We start from the raw sequence: 12,607 nt of genomic DNA, 5'->3' as shown, positions 1-12,607 counted from the left end.
AGCAAACAGATGGGCAGATGGAGAAGATGCTGTCCACAACAAAAGGCACAGGTCGCCAGAGGAGGATCGTGGTCGAAATTATCAACCGAGGCGACGATTTCCTCGACAGTACCCGAACTATGATGCTCCAGGACAAATTTCGGCAGGTTTTCGGGCAAACACAGGAGGAAACAACAGAGATGACTACCAAAGAAGCAGTAAGCAGCGAGGCGATAACAGGGACGATTCTCGCAACAACAGGCAAAATAGCGGACCTAGGTTCCCGAGGCCTTTCGTTTCCCCCGAAGAAATGATGAATGGGCCGTGTCAGATGCACTTTTTCCTCGACAGCAACGGAAAAAGACAGTCAGGGCACCTGCAGAAAGACTGTCGCAATTTCCAGGCAATGCTAAGGTATGCAGAGAACGCTAACGCTCGGGCAGCACAGAGAAATCCTCGAGAACCCAGGAGCGAGATTCACCTGCCACCACCTCCCGCGATTACAGAAGACAATCGACATCAGCTCAGAATAGCGGCAGCACCTCCACCACCACCTTATGTTGATCCCAACTCTAACGGAGCAGTGTCGATGATTCAGAAGGGAAGGCCATCCAATAGAGCTCAGAAAGTAATCTCACGACAGGTGTTTATGGCAGAAAAAATGCCTCCACCAACTGTCGAGTATCTTAATTGGTCAGGGCAAGATATTGGCTTCACCATAGCAGATCACCCGCAACAAGTTCCTCGACCAGGGCAGTCAGCACTTATTTTACCAGCAGTTATTGCGGGATTCGATGTCTCTCGAGTGTTCATAGACGGCGGCAGCAGCTTAAACCTTATGTATGCAGATACATTGAGGAAGATGAACATATCCCTAGCAAACTTGAAGCCAACAGACACAAGGTTCCACGGTATCACACCGGAGAAACCAAGTTACCCATTGGGGAAGATCAATCTCGACGTTCAGTTTGGAACCCGAGAAAATTATAGAATCGAGAGGCTAGAATTTGAAGTCGTGGATTTTCCGTCACAATACCACGCTTTGTTGGGACGACCAGCATATGCTAGATTTATGGCGGTACCACATTATACATACCTGTTATGGAGGTTGCCTGGACCAAAGGGACCAATCACGGTCAAAGGAAGCTTCGCCTTAGCCGATAAGTGCGATAAAGATTTTCACCGGATATCAGAAACTTTCGGGATGCAAGCTGAGTATCTGGCGTCAAGGAGTATGACTGACTATGACGTGCTGCCAGACGTTGGAAGGCCAAACAAAGAATCAACTTTCAACACCGAGAAAAATTCTAAGGAGGTGCAGATTCACCCGACAGACCCAAAAAAGACGACGTCCATCGCAAACGACATGGACCTCGCATAGGAAAGCGCGCTCGTCGAGTTCCTCCATGAGAACTGGAAAATCTTCGCATGGTGTCCAGCTGACATGCCAGGAGTACCCAGGGAACTTGCCGAGCACCACCTAAACTTGGATCCATTAGCGAGACCAATCAAACAACCTCTGCGGCATTTTTCGGAACCAAACCGAAAAGCTATGCTATCAGAAGTAAATCGACTTAAGGAAGCTGGTTTTATCAAAGAGATATCTACAGAAGCCACATGGGTAGCTAACCCAGTGATGGTGCCGAAGAAACACACGACAGTCCTTCGCATGTGCGTCGACTTTACGTGTCTCAATAAGCATTGTCCTAAGGATCACTTTCCCCTCCCAAGGATCGATCAAATCATCGACTCCACGGCAGGATGTGAACGTCTTTCCTTCTACGCTCTGATAAAGCAAGGAGATAAATTCCAGTGGAACGAAGAGGCCGACAGAGCTTTCGAGGATTTGAAACGCACAATCTCGACACCACCAATTTTAGTGGCGCCGAAGGAAAAGGAACCGCTCCTGCTGTATATTGCAGCCACGCCCCAAGTGGTTAGCACGGTGTTAGTCGTTAAAAGAGAAGAGGAAGGAAAACTCCATGGAGTGCAAAGGCCAGTATATTTCATCAGTGAAGTGCTGTCGCCTTCAAAACAGCGGTACCCGCAGTACCAAAAGCTAGCATATGGAGTAATTGCAACGGCAAGGAAGTTGCGCCACTATTTTTCGGCACACCCGATAATAGTAGTCAATGAAGCACCTCTCTCAAATATACTGAACAATCCAGAAGCTACAGGGCGTGTCTCCCTTTGGGGAATAGAACTTTCCCCTCGGGACATCACGTATGAAAAAAGAAAAGCAATCAAGTCGCAAGTTCTGCCAGATTTCATTGCAGAGTGGATGGAGCTGAAAACACGGGACCTCCAGATTTGTCGAGAACTTGGACCATGAACTTCGATGGGTCCAAAAGGGTAGAAGGAGCTGGCGCAGGAGTAGTACTTATATCACCCGAAGGCGACAAGTTGAAATACGTCCTTCGGATGACGTTCCCTAACGCATCTAACAATGAAGCGGAGTATGAAGCCCTCATACACGGGATGAAGATGGCGAAAGCTTGCGGTGCAACTCGACTAAAAATCTTTGGCGACTCACAATTGGTGGCTCAGCAAGTTATGAACCAATGTGACGCAGTCAATGATAGCATGATGGCATACAAGGAGGTGTACAATGAGCTCGAGAAGCTGTTTGATGGATGCGAAGTAAACCACATCAGCCGACTGAGCAATGATGAAGCCGACGTTCTCACAAACATCGGATCGCAGTGCCTCCCAATCCCGCCAGGAGTATTTTGGAAAGAAATAGCGGAAAGATCCACGAAGCCAAAAAAGGTGCAGAAAAAAGCAAAAGAAGAGAAAACTTCGGCACCCCTTAAAGAAACCACGGAGGATGAAGAGGACCAAGAGCTTGTGATGATGGTACAAATCCCTTGGATGCAAGCATATATATCATACATCCTCAGGAAAGAAATACCCGATGATCCAGTTGAGGCAAGGCGAGTTATTCGACGATCTAAAGCTTTTACAGTAGTCAAAGGGGAATTATACAAGCGAAGTATATCAGGCGTCCTGCAAAGGTGTGTCACACCCGAAGAAGGAAGAATAATCCTGAAGGATGTACATGAAGGAATATGTGGCCACCATGCAAGTAGTCGAGCTATTGCAGCCAAGGTTTTTCGAGCAGGATTCTATTGGCTGACAGCAATCGAGGATGCCAAGGAAATAGTGAGAACTTGCGACGCGTGTCAAAGGTTTGCCGCAAAACCTCACTCTCCAGCAGCAGAACTAACACCAATACCATTGTCGTGGCCCTTTGCCCAATGGGGACTTGATATGGTGGGCAAATTGCATAAAGCTTCGCCAGGAGGATATGAGTACTTGCTGGTTGCTGTCGACAAATTCACCAAGTGGATAGAAGCAAAGCCGATAAATTCACCAGATGCAGCATCAGCAATAAAATTCGTAAAGGACATCGTCTTTCGATTTGGAGTACCTCATAGCATCGTTACAGACAATGGCAGCAACTTTACGTCAAAGGAGTTCAAGGCGTACTGTGCAGAGGTAGGCATCAAATTGCACTTCGCGTCAGTCGCACATCCTCAAACCAATGGTCAAGTCGAGAAAGCCAATGGCATCATCTGCAATGGCATAAATAAACGCCTATTAGGACCACTGGAAAAAGCTCGACACACCTGGCCAGAAGAACTACCAAGTGTGTTATGGAGCATCCGGACAACACCAAATACAGCGACACAGGAGACCCCGTTTTTCCTTGTCCATGGAGCAGAGGCAGTACTGCCAATAGAAATAGAGCACGACTCCCCTAGAGTCACAGAGTATAATGAAGAAGCTGCCAGGAAAGCATTGGAAGACGACGTCGATGCACTCGATGAGGCTAGAGACGAAGTATTATCAAGGGTAACCAAATATCAGCAGGACCTGAAAAATTACCACAGTCGATGTTTGAGACCAAGATCTTTTCAAGTCAGAGACTTAGTTTTGCGACTCAATCAAGAGCGCACTGAAAAACTCGAGTCGCCATGGTTGGGACCTTACGTTGTCACAGAAGTCATCGACGGAGGCGCATACAGGATCAAGGACAAGAAGACGGGAGTTCCCGAGAAAAACCCCTGGAACGTAGCACAGCTCAGGCGGTTCTACGCCTAGAGTCAAAATATAGTCCTCTTCTGTAAAAATACAATGTACTGAAACGCCCGCGAGTTTTCAGACGCACTCTTTTCCTTTTCGGGGCACCGAGTGGGGCCGGAAAGGTTTTTAATGAGGCGGGCTCGCGGTGCTGCAATATAATAAAGATAGTGGAGATATATTTCTTATTCTTCGACACGCTCGGGGGATCAATGCCTTCAAGTTTTCAAAATACATACAATATAGACATATTAGACTTACCAAAATATTTCGCCTTGGTACACTAAATACCTCGCCAAATATTGGAAGTTAATAAAATCATAAACATAGCGTATGCGCAAAAGAAACTTATTGCCTTGGTCTAAAAACCTCGCAACAAAAATATAGAATTGTGATACCACGACACTCGGGGGCTTCCAACCCACCAATGAAAAACAGAGATATCTTATTATAAAAGGAGGGAAAACCTCCGAGACAGAAAAACAGTATAGACTCCAGCCAAAAGCTCGGGGACTCAGTGATCAAAAATACAGCTTGACAACATAGATTGTGTTTACAAATACACAAAAATATATCAATGATAGAAATACAGCAAAGAAGAGGAAAAAGTTTTCAAGGGAAACCTAGCACATGATCTATGGTTATCCGCTCAGTAGAAGGACGAGTACTATGTTCAGCATAGCTTCCCTTCACGAAGAACTCAGAATCCATCCGAAGAAGCTCATCCATCATATCTTCAGCAACAGGAGTCACCAAATCATCAATCTTGCCCACATTTCTTTTCTTCTTTGCCATCTTCGCCAGGCAAGTAGGAACAATTTGATCTATGGGAAATTTTGGATGACAAATTTTTATCATCATCATGGCAAATCTTGCGCCAGCAGAAAGTTGAGCTCGCACAAAGCCATGGATTCGAGGAGCATCTCGAAATTTCTCCATTAAAGCTGGAAGGGTTTCCGGCATTTTGTTTCGAGGGAACATGGTCCCATAAACTAAAAATAAAGTCTTCGTACAAAAGTCAAGGAAATCGCGGACCTGAGCCGCGCGATCTTGAAATCTGACAATTTGGCGGGTGCGCTCAGGAGTAACCCAAAAATTAGACCCGTGTTGCGCAGCCAGTCTCAGCAAAACAGTAGTTCGAGCTTCAACACGTTGGTCTTCGGCAGCAACATCCAGAAACGAGCCTGACACATCAAACAAAACATCAAGCAACGAAGGGTGGAGGATAATATCCAACATGGTTACGAGTGGGAAACATACCTGTCATGTCCAAACTGGCATCAGTCATTAGCTGAAGCATATAATTTTCGAGAGAAGAAGCTTCAGCGGCTTCAGCAACAGTGGCATCCTTCGCCGCGATGGCTTCCTTTGCCTGCTGAAGAGCAATTTCCTCTCTCTCGGACGCTTGTCGAGATTTTTCCATCATCGCAAGAGTTTGTTTCTTCATGGATTGAAGCTGTTGTCGAAGTTCTTGCAAATCTTCCGACAAATGTTTGCTTGAAGAACCTTCGAGAGGGTTATCGTTGATTAGCATTTTCTTCGAGAAGGAAGAAGTAGGTGAAGCATCGGCAGAGCAAGGATTGGTCGAATAGTTGTCAAATATTAACTGGAAAAGAAAGCGCCAGGATCAATGATAATGCCAGAGGGAATTTCATTAATTTCTAGACAAATTTACATAGGCATTACAAAAGAAGTTTCTCCAAAAGGACTACCAGGATAATTGTCGCCACAGCTAATTTGGCGACAGGGGCAAAAGAGACAAAAAAAAGCAAAAAACAAAGAGGCATGCAACTAGACCTCCGGCCTTGATGAGCTAGGAGTTGAAGCTGGCTTGATCCCGAGATAGGCCAAGATTTTCTTCGTGTTGGGCTTGGCTGCCTTAATCAACGACCTCCATCTTGACTGCTCTATCTGATCGGTGTCGCCAACCTTCATCCAATCAACAGTTTGTTGACTGTCAGCAACCAGGGCAACAGTACTCTCGACAGCAATCTTCATGTTTTCCTGGCGCATCTTCAGTCCAAGGTCCTCTGATGAATTGAAGCTCTGGGCAAGGGCAAGGAAAGTCTTGGGCTCCTCTTTCTTTAGGAAGAAGTAGGGGAACAGCGCCGACAGTCCCGCATCAGCATTCGCCACGCCTTCACGAATTTCGGATCCATGAAGCTCCGGATAAGAAAGTGCGTCAAGGAGAGGATCATTGTCGGGATTCTCCAGCTCAAATTCTTGGTTTGTTTGACCTGCAATAGGGAATCAACGTTGGTCAAAAACAGGAAACAGCGGGTCTCATAAAAATAGAAGGGATCGATAATATTACCTTGAATGCGTCGACTTTGCAATTTCAGGCGCTTGAGAATCCCCTGCTCACGAGCAGCCTGTGCGGCTTTGTGCTCGTTTAAAGCAGTTTCAGCATCTTCAAGTTTCTTTTGCAGTTCCTCGATACTAGCAGCTTTTACTTTGGCTTCATCAGCCTCTGCTTTCGCTTCGCTAGCAACAAGTTCGGCTTTCTTGCGAGCCACCTCACTTTGCTCCAGTTTTTGAGCAAGTGCGTCGGCACGTTTGTTGGCTTCTGCAAGTTTCTCTGTCGAAAAAAAAAAAAGATCAAAAATTGCGACAAGCAACAGGAGCAAAAAGTCAGAAAGAACGACAAGTATAAAAGTTGTTACCTTCAGTTCTGCTGGCATACTCACGGTACCCAATGAATTGGGATCCGATGCGGATAAGCTCTTTGATCATGGGCTGTCAAAGAAGAACAAAGAAAGAGAAACATCGGTATGAAAAAAGAGCGAAGTCGTCAAAAGCAAAATAGAGGAAATATAGATATCGGCAAGAAAATTAAAAAACTTACATCATCCAAGAGCAGAGTAGAAGAGCTACCCAATTGAGGGGCAGGCTCAGTAATCGTCTCAATCCTTGTCCTTTTTGGTGAAGGAGCAAGGGGGCTTGATGGCGGAGTAGTGGTGACGACGTTTCGTTGAGGAGGCGAGGATTCTTCTCCTTCAACTAACGTGTCCGAGGCGAGTAAAGTATGTGACGTGCTCGTTCGAGGAGCCACGTCAACAGTTGGTATTTCTTCCTCATCATCGCTGTGATTAAAAATCGACAGCATAAAACGCAAGACAAGATAAACATTTCGAGTGCAGAAATAAGGAGAAGTAAAAATGACTTACGAGCTGACGAGGGATTCAAGATAAGGATCGTAAGCTGCCTTCTGACGTGAAGGATCAACTTCTTCGGCTTTGGAAGTGCCGGAATCTTCGACATCTCTCCTCTTCCTTCTGCTTTTTGGAGAAACAGCGGGAGGAGGAGATTGTGCCGATGCAGTGCCTTCGGAAGAACCCGCAGATTTTCGAGAATCTACGGGTTCATTCACAAAAGATGGGGCTTCTTGATTGTCATTAGTGACAATCGCCCTTTCTTCGACTTCTCCACCTTCAGGGAGAGGAGGAAGCGAGACAAGATCTGGATGATCCTGTGCACAAAAAAATATAGGGAGAGACGTCAGAAAAGGAGTTACAAAACAGTTAGCAAAGCAACAATAAGACAATAGGCAAAGATTACCTGGGGGCGTGGATTGGCGGCACTGAAAGGTTTTACACGACAAGAAGCAGGAACAGGATCTTTTTTATTGAGAGATGAGATTTTTCGGACAAGCTTTTCCAAGTCTTTGACCTCTAAATCCACCGACAGCCGATCTACATCCTCGCTGCCAGCATATCTCCATAGAGGATATTTGCGAGCATGAAGCGGCTGCACTCTAGTCCTAAGAAAATATGCAGTAATTTGGATACCCGATAACTCCTTGCCACGAGTATTTTGCAACTCGTGGATGCGAGCCATCAGGGCTTCTGTCGATACCCGTTCTTCTTCGGTGGCCTCCGCGTCCCAGGAGCGGCGGCGGAAAATTTTCTCGGCACCATCAAAAGGCGGGATGTTGTCCTCTGCACATCCATGGTTCTCCTCCTGAATGTACAACCACTTCTTGCGCCATCCTTGAACTGAGTCAGGAAGCTTAACATCGAAGTAGTTGACAGTGGGTCGAACAGAAATCACAACGCCGCCTATATTATAGGCGACATTGGGCGAGCCATTACGGCGGCAGAAGAAAATGCGCTTCCAAAGCGCCCAGTTAGGCTAGACGCCAAGGAAGGCCTCGCACAGAGTGATGAAAATGGAAATATGGAGGATTGAATTTGGCGTAAGGTGGTGGAGTTGCAAACCATAGACAAAAAGAAGTCCACGGAGAAAAGGATGAATGGGGGCGGAAAGGCCGCGGATGAGGTGGTCGACAAAACTTACCCGGTACCCCATTGGAGGGGTTGGGTAGCTTTCCTCACTGGGGATGCGCAATGCCTGGGATTTCTTGCTGATCCCCAGCTTCCTCAGCATGTTGATGTCCTGAGCGGAAATTTTGGATCTTTCCCACTCCGCCGTTCCAAGATCCACGGCAGCCATGGAGGACTCCGGCGTGCTATGCCTTGTCAAGCGACGAGGTGGCATCAACAATGGCGCAGGATTCGCAGTTTGGAGGTGAGGAGCTCAGGAGGTTGTGGATTGCAAGGGGAAATTTGCAGATGAGAGAAGGAAGACGGCGCGGGCGGAAGTATTCAAGGAGGAAGAAGATGAATTTATATAGGGGTGCGGTGAAACGACGAGCCGTTGGATAAGGAAAATGTGTGACAGATGATAGCCACGTGGCATCAAGGGTAAATAAGTAATTCAACGTCGCGGAAGTTACGGTGTGCGTGCCAGAAAAAGCGGAGGACGTGTGTCCCCCACTTGCACGACGTGTCAAGATAGTGGATTAATTGGGCCCGCATGGCGGCGAGAAAAGGCTTGTTGCAAATTTTTGACAGGCAATCATGGCTATCGTCAGCAACAACGTCATCTTGATAGAAGGAAAAATTCGACTCAACAGCTTCATAAAAGGCGACACGGAAAAATAATGATTGAGCCTTTGATCAAATACAAGTTTGTGATCAAATGCTCGGGGGCTACTTTGGAAAAAGGAAAAAGATCTAGACAGACAAAATAGAAGTGGCATGAGCCTATGACCAAATACAAATATTTGTTCATAGCCTCGGGGGCTACTCCCATCGGGAGCGCTGTTCGCGCACCCGAGGAATTATAAAACTTCGGGAGATAAATAAAAAAGAATATAGCGGCATGAGGCGTGGAGCCTACAACCAAGAACAAATCCTTGGCTGTAGCCTCGGGGGCTACTCCCATCGGGAACGCTGTTCGCGTGCCCGATGAAGTTATAAAAGAAAGAAAGAAAAAGAAAAAAGAAAGATAGAAGAGCAAAAGAGTATATTTCGAGTTATAATTAACTCTACATATACTCCCATCGGGAGAACAATATAAGTCATTTTTTGACTCGATAAAATGTGCTATTCCAACAGCCGAAAGAGTACTCGACAATATATTCTCAGAACGCCAAAGTCGCGATCAATTTCTGAATGCCGCAAATTTGCGAAGGTAAGACCCCAGAATCTGTTCTGCTGGGCGTGGCATCGCTGAAGACTGCGCTCTGCTACTTTTATCCGTATCAACAGATACGAAGAAAAATCCTAACAGACGCGTTAGGTACCCGATAAATTTTACTGGGACTCGACAGAATGGTAAGACCTTAAGCGGCGCCTGTCGAAGTATACACCAGTATCCCGAGGTCATGTCCAGGGACGTGATCTCGAAGTAGGTTTTTGAGGATTGCCACGAGAGCAGTTAACTAGTACCTGATCCGTCAGATGAACTAGCCCCAACTACCATTATCCCTGTACAATATAGAATTTTATGTGAAGAAATATAGAAAAGTTGAAACTGTCGAATAAAAATAAACAGTGGAGATTTTCCCTGACTCTGCGATTCAAGCAAAATCTCGGGGGCTACTGACATAGGCATCCCAAATGGGCCTGCCGAAGATAGTACCCGGGGTTTATTGAAGGCCCACTACCCGAAGAATAAGAAGATTCGGAAGCCCAAGATATATTTAAGGAAAGCTAGAGTTGTATTAGGAAGTGTTATTTGTAATCTTGCGGGATGAGTTAGAAACCTTCCCGGACTATGTAACTTGTGCTACACGAATCCCTCGGCTCCGCCTCCTATATAAGGGGGAGTCGAGGGACACAGAAATCATCGAATCATTGTTGACAAACCCTAGTTTTCATAATCGTCGAGTACTTTTCGGCTGAAACCTTCGAGATCTACTTGCCCTCTACTTCCAACTAAACCCTAGCCTACAATCCATAGGCATTGACAAGTTAATACCTTGTCACCTAGTGTCCGTAATTAGTACTTTGATGATATTGTTGCAACTTGTTATGCTTAATGCTTGTCACTAGGGCCCAAGTGCCATGATCTCAGATCTGAACATGTTATTGTTTCATGATGATATTCATTGTTTTATGATCTTACCTGCAAGTTGTATACACATGTCGTTGTCCGGAACCCGAGGCCCCAAAGTGACAGAAATTGGGACAACCGGAGGGGAAGGCGGTGATGTGAGGATCACATGTGTTCACGGAGTGTTAATGCTTTGCTCCGGTGCTCTATTAAAAGGAGTACCTTAATTTCCAGTAGATTCTCTAGAGGCCCGGCTGCCACCGGCTGGTAGGACAAAAGATGTTGTGCAAGTTTCTCATTGCGAACACGTACGACTAAATATGGAAAACATGTCTATGGATTGTTTAGTACTTGGATACTGTTTTATTACTATCTGCAAATGCCCTACTTTGTTTGTTACATGAGTTTCTCTCATCCATGCAACGCCCGTTCATCCATCCCTATGCCTACAGTATTTTAATCATGTTGTTTACTATAATCACTACTGATGTCTTTGTTACACTGTTGCTGATATTTCACCGCTGCTACTGCTATAAAACTGTTACTACTGATAAACTCTTGCGAGCAAGTCTGTTTCCAGGTGCAGCTGAATTGACAACTCCGCTGTTAAGGCTTACAAATATTCTTTGGATCCCCTTTTGTCGAATCAATAAATTGGGTTTTACTTCCCTCGAAGACTGTTGCGATCCCCTATACTTGTGGGTCATCAAGACTATTTTCTGGCGCCGTTGCCGGGGAGCATAGCTTTATTTGGAAGTTCACTTGGATTGATATTGTTCGCTGCAAATTCTCCATCATGGGTAAATCTCGCGATCCTAAAGTCGCCATATGTTGGGGGGATAACCCCCGGTATGCCAAAGGCATGCCAAACCGGATGGTTTAAGCCATCAAGATACCGGTTTAATGTTCTTACCGGAAGCCTAGTAGGAATCCGGGAGAGCAAGGCTAAGCCGGTATCCCCAAAGGGGTATGCCGGAACCCGGTATAGAAGATACCGGAAAGGAGAGCCTGTCGGCAGGACTGGTCAAAGATTCTCTTCAGAGCAAGAAGACAAGGATGAGCTAAGCAAAGTAACTTTATTCAGAGCCCTGGCGCCAAAGAGAGAGGTGACGTCCAAAGAAGCCGGAAGACGTCCGCTTCTATGATAAAAGAAGGCCCCGGTGTCATCTATGATTAAAGTAGCTTTGTACAGTAGCCTGTTAAAGTAGCTTTGTACAGTAACTCTGTAAAGTAGTTTGTCCAGTCAAAGATGCCATTAGGGTTTCTTGCAGTGTAAGCCACCCTCTCCCCTATATAAGGAGAGGGGGCAGCCCATCTTCACGGGCAAGTATGTACGCGTGTATGGAGGAAGGCAGAGCCTGTAACTTGTGTGAATCTATGAACATGGTGATCTAGAGGGAGTTCTTCCTTGTGTCTTTCTTCTTCAACCTCTGGCCTTGGCCAAGTTCTTGAGGAAACCATCCGGAATCTCTTCCCACCTGATCGCAAACCCTCCCCTGAATCCTCTTGCGTCCATTCGGCCCCAATCTAAGCCATCCTATGGCATCTGCTCGTTCACCACGACGACAGTTGGCGCCCACCGTGGGGCATGAAGTGGCGCTTGATGGAGTTCACATTCGGGCGGGCGTCCTCGAGGTCTCCGGCGAGCGTACGGTGTCCGCGTTGGTGCAGAGCATCTACGCCATGGACTTCATCAACGACAACGCGGGCTGCTTCGCCAACGGCGGCGTCTTCCCCAAGAACGGCCGCATCATCGAGTTCGGCAGCCACCGCGTCTACTTCGGCACCGTCCCCGTGCGCCAGCGCCTCTCGCCGGTGCTGGTGGCACCGGACCCGCCAAGATGGCTCTGTGCTGGCCGCGCTGCCGGCAGCGTTGAGGTAATGGTGACCGGTGTGGCTGGTGCAGGAAAGGAGGTTGCGGCTGAAGGTGCCGGTCGCGCGGCTTCGACCCGTGCGGCTAAGCCACCGCTGGAGCGTGGCACAGGCGCAGCGGGAGCATCATCCGCGCCACCGGAGACACCGCTCCAGGCGGCGATGAACGTCCTCGCCACCCCCATCGCGCAGAACATCGATCCGGCAGCGGCTCAGGCGGAGCTGGAGGCGCAGCGCCAGAAGATGCTGGAGAGCGGCAAGGACATCGTCAGGGCGCAGCGCGAGCTGAACCTAACCGTGCGTGAGTATAACGCTGCCCATGGCTTTGCTTCTG

This window comes from Lolium perenne, chromosome 6, assembly GCF_019359855.2.
Source record: "Lolium perenne isolate Kyuss_39 chromosome 6, Kyuss_2.0, whole genome shotgun sequence".
NCBI classification, from domain to species: Eukaryota; Viridiplantae; Streptophyta; class Magnoliopsida; order Poales; family Poaceae; genus Lolium; species Lolium perenne.
This window is presented reverse-complemented; position numbering follows the sequence as displayed.